Source organism: Polypterus senegalus, unplaced genomic scaffold (assembly GCF_016835505.1).
Source record: "Polypterus senegalus isolate Bchr_013 unplaced genomic scaffold, ASM1683550v1 scaffold_1692, whole genome shotgun sequence".
Taxonomy (NCBI): Eukaryota; Metazoa; Chordata; class Cladistia; order Polypteriformes; family Polypteridae; genus Polypterus; species Polypterus senegalus.
The window spans coordinates 15,518-20,513 of record NW_024378345.1 but is presented as its reverse complement, the minus strand read 5'-3'; the positions used below and the strand labels follow the sequence as shown (position 1 = coordinate 20,513).

The 4,996-nt window shown below is 36.0% G+C and overlaps 1 pseudogene; it reads left to right on the top strand.

The window, feature by feature from the left end:
* The first annotated feature begins 2,957 nt into the window (after positions 1–2,957).
* LOC120519574 lies at positions 2,958–4,176 on the top strand (annotated as a pseudogene).
* Positions 4,177–4,996: the final 820 nt, after the last annotated feature.

Sequence of the window (4,996 nt, the reverse complement as noted above, 5' to 3'; positions counted from 1 at the left end):
ATAAACATGCTATTCTTGATAAGTTTCAGTCGGGTTTTAGAACAAATCACAGCACAGAAACTGCACTCGTTAAAGCAGTAAATGATTTGCGGGTAAATGCAGACAGAGGCCATTTATCTGTTCTCATCCTCCTAGATCTGAGTGCTGCATTTGACACCATTGATCACAACATTCTTAGAAATTGCCTTAGTCAATGGGTGGGCCTCTCTCTCATACAACTGTACTTATCAATAGCACCTGATGACCCCGACTCTCTCAATTCACTAACACAATGTCTTACTGGTATTTCTGAATGGATGAATAGTAATTTTCTCAAGCTAAATAAAGAGAAAACTGAAATTTTAGTGATTGGCAATAATGGATACAATGAGGTTATCAGAAATAAACTTGATGCATTAGGATTAAAAGTCAAGATGAAAGTAAAAAACTTAGTTGTAGGTAACTGTTGACTGTAACCTGAATTTTAAATCGCATTTTCATCAGACCACTAGGACAGCATTTTTTCACTCAAGAAACAGCAAAAGTTAGACCTCTTATATCATGGAAAGATGTTGAGAAATTAGTTCACACTTTTGTTTTCAGTCGACTAGCTTACTGTAACGCACTCCTCTCAGGACTACCCAAAAAAGACATAAATCGTTTGCAACAAGTGCAGGATGCAGCTGCTAGAATCCTAACTAGGAAAAGAAAATCCAAACACATTTCTTCAGGTTTGATGTCACTACACTGGTTACCTGTGCCTTTCAGAATTGACTTTAAAATTCTGCTTATGGTTTATAAAGCCTTGAATAATCTCGTTCCATCTTATATATCGGAAAGTCTGACACCCTATATTCCAAATCGTAACCTTAGATCCTCAGATGAGTGTCTCCTTAGAATTCCAAGAGCAAAAAGTGGTAAGGCAGCCTACTGCTGTTATGCACCTAAAATCTGGAATAGCCTGCCAATAGGAATTTGCCAGGCTAATACAGTGGAGCACTTTAAAAAACTGCTGAAAAAACATTATTTTAACATGGCCTTCTCATAACTTCACTTTAATTTAATCCTGATACTCTGTATGTTCAATTCATTATAATAACTGTTCATGGTGGCTCTAAAACCCGTACTAACCCCTATTCTCTCTTCTGTTTCTTTGTCTGTTTTCTTTGTGGTGGTGGCCTGCGCCATCACTACCTACTCAAAGCATCATGATGCTCCAACATTGTGTATAATCTCTTCCTGTTTTGGTTACACAAACTGTGTCAAATCTTGCACCAAATATAAAATTATCGTTTTTAATTTCCTAGATGTACAGTGTGGCTTGGATTTCATTGATTTTATTATTTATTCTAAATTTTTTTCCAAAGTTTATTTGGTTGTAGATGGTTTTTAAACGTGTAAAATAAAACTTTTGTTTGGGGCACATGTCGTTATTGATTATTTATTTTTCAATATTTTTCATGCTCCATAAATTGGATGTAATTTTGAAATATTGCACAAAAAAGCATTATTCACATAGAATTAAAATATAATTTTATGATTAAAGGAATCATGACAAGGAATTTATTTAATATTTTTGCTCAGTTTAAAATACACACTCTATGAATGCAAATTCAGAAAACAGATGTTTAGAATACAGAATATTATCATTAGCAATACCAACTTGCAAAATAAAAAGAAAGATAAAGCAACCAGTCTGACAAAAAAAGGATCTCCAGATTTTTGAACCACAGATTAATTTTTAAAATCCTCACTTAAGATGAAAAGACATCTGTTGTTTTGATTTCAGTCTGCCAGTAAGTATACCTCATATTACGTTTTTTAACCTAGAGGCTAAAAAGAAATAGCATATACAATGCATTGATACTTTAATTGCTCCTGTTAACACTATAGTATGTTTTTTTTTGGAATAATAAAGTTATATTTGCAGTGCCATGATGTTTCACATTGTTTAACTCAACATAATGGATAATTAGTATCATAGAAGCCTTTAAGAAAACAAAAAAAATCATTATTCCTTAGGCTGCAGTATATTGTACATATTATGTAGTTACATAAAACTCTAATAAGTATAATGTTCTTATATTTAAATGTATTATTATAAATTGCATATCATTAGATATACACTCACAATGCAATTACAAAGAGCAAATCCCAACCCCTTCTTGAAACCAGTAAAGTTGAGCCAATGAACCCCCACAAAGAAAATCCACTGCCCTATTCATAGTCCTTCATTAAGAACTGTTTGAATTTTACAATTGTATAACAAATTTAAATCATTTTAAATTCTATCTAAAATAATATCCACTCTCCATTTGGACAGCTCACTCAGATTTTGCAATGGGTACTAGTCTAATTGCAGGCAGCTTTGACCTATACCAGCGCTTCCCGATTGGGGAGCAACTGTTGATGGGGGTGCCAGAATCCATCGAGGAAGAAAAATGAAAAACATTATTTGTACAAAATCTTAATTTATCTATCCATTCCTAAATAATTAAATGGGCAGGCTGTTTTGTATCAGTGCAATACGCTGCTTGTTAAAACGGATGACTTCCGCTCTTACGCGCACTTGTGCTGCGTGGGTATTATGAACTATCGTATCTGTTCAAGTTCTATTTAAATTTTAAATATAAGTAAGTTTTATTTAGTCGACAGAAATATCTTTGGTAGGAATGTAAGTTAAATTTAGTCATCATTGCATAAATTTTTCTTCACCATAGAAATTTAAAGACTAAATTCAACTTCCAAATACCAAAGATATTTCTGTAGACTAAATAGAACCTACTTATATCCAAATAGAACTTGAAAAGATATATTTTTTCGGATCTGACCCTGCATTTTAGATCGACTTGATGCGCACTACATCGAGCCCGCATGCTATTGTGCTCTCGCCTGCCTGCCTCAATAAGTCACCGTCACTTCGCTCTTACTTTTTTACCGTTCATTTAATCATGGCTAGTCACGAAAAAATTAGAAAATGGAAGGAGGATTACACTGAGTATGGCTTTACCAAAACAATTATTGAAGGAGTAGACAAACCGCAGTGCGTGCTTTGCAATGCAATATTTTCCAATTCCAACTTGAAGCCATCAAAGCTCGGTGAACATTTCCAAGTTAAACATGGTGGAAACACGAGAGAAGGGAATGATCTTAATTCCTCGAAGGCTAAAATGGCACGCTACGACATTAAAGGAACGCTTCCGGTTAGGGTTCGCTCCTGTGGATAAGCCCCTGCTTCTGGCATCATTCAAAGTAGCATATGTAGTGGCAAAAATGAAAAAGCCGCACACTGTTGCAGAGACTCTTATCAAACCATGTGTTTTACATATAGTGAAGACTATCCTGGGTGCAGAGGCCGCACAGAAAGTTCAACGGATTCCTCTGTCAAACAATGTTATCCACAGTAAGAATGATGACATCGGCGCTGATATTCTCGATCAAGTGTTTTCGGACATCAAAGCTTCCTCCGTCAAGATCTCAATTCAGTTAGATGAATCGACAGACGTTGATAATTGTAGCCAACTCATCTTTTTCATTCGTTATGCAAAGGCGAATGACATCGAGGAAGAATTCCTGTTTTGCAAATCACTCAAAACAATGACAGCCATAAGGGATGTTTTCAATATGGTAAAAAGCTTTTTCAATACTAACGAGATTCCGTTGCAAATTATCGGATCTATTTGTACTGTCGGTGCTCCTGTTATGTGAGGAAACCGATCTGGCTTTGTTACTCTTGTAAGAAATGAAGTACCAGAGGTGATGGTTACTCATTGTATCCTTCATCGCCCAGCTCTTGTGTCGAAGACCTTGCCGGTTACTTTGAAAAACGTAATGGATTTGTGTGTTAAAATTATAAATTTTACTTGTGGAAGAGCTTTGAATCACAGGTTGTTCAAAGCGTTTTGTAGTGAACTTAATGATGATGCTGCTATTCTCCTGTTTCATACATAGGTCAGATGGCTTTCTAGAGGTCGAGTTTTGACAAGGTTTTTTCAGCTTCTACGAGAACAGAAATGTGACCTTCTGCATTCTTTCGAATTTCCTAATTTTACTCCATTGTTGGCACACCTGGCAGATATTTTCCAACATCTCAATGATTTGAATTGTTCGATTCAGGGAAAAGAAATGAATATTGTGACTGCCTGCAACAAGCTGCGTGCTTTCAGGAATAAGTTGTTGTTTACGTATCCAGAATAAGAATTTCGCTAATTTTTCTTCGCTGGACGAAGTCATTGTGGAGTGCAGCAGCTTAAATTTGAAAGACATTGTCAAAGAAGAAATCAGTCAGCACCTGGAAAGCCTGAAAGAGTCATTTGACGGTTATTTCTGCCCGGGAGATCTGGAAGAATCAGAAACTTGAATCATCAACCCCTTTGCTTTCAAATTAGAAAAGATGAGAGATGAGGATGAAGACAAAGAACATTTAATTGAGATGCAAGCATGCCAAGCAATGAAGCTGCTTTACGAGTCCAGTTCACTCAAAACCTTTTGGTGCAGTGTTCAAACTGGGTATTCAACTCTTGCAAAAAGAGCATTGAAAGTCCTTGTCCCATTTGCCACCACTTGGCTATGTGAATTGGGTTTTTTTTATCTCTTCTCTACATCAAGAATAAATATCGTAACGCACTGAACCCCAAAAATGACCTTCGCATTTCATTAACACATAAAAACCACGTTTCGAAGAGATAATTACAAAGAAGAGGCAGGAGAAAAGTCAAAGAACCTAAACAACATAAAATTCTCTAGTTATTCCTTCTATAAATTTCTTTATAAAGAACATTGTTCCATACTTGTATTTTGTGTGGTTGAGGTGTGGAAGGCTGCTCTTTCCACCCTCTTGTCAGCTGTGAATAAAGTATCCATTATTCATAAAGCTTCAATTGGTGATTTGTTTTTCTGCGTTAACCTCATATTTTTTCATACTTCTCAAACCAAGGGGGTGGGAAATTGGCCTCGTCCTTCACAGGGGGTGCGAGGGTAAAATGATTCGGGAAGCGTTGACCTATACAGTCGACCT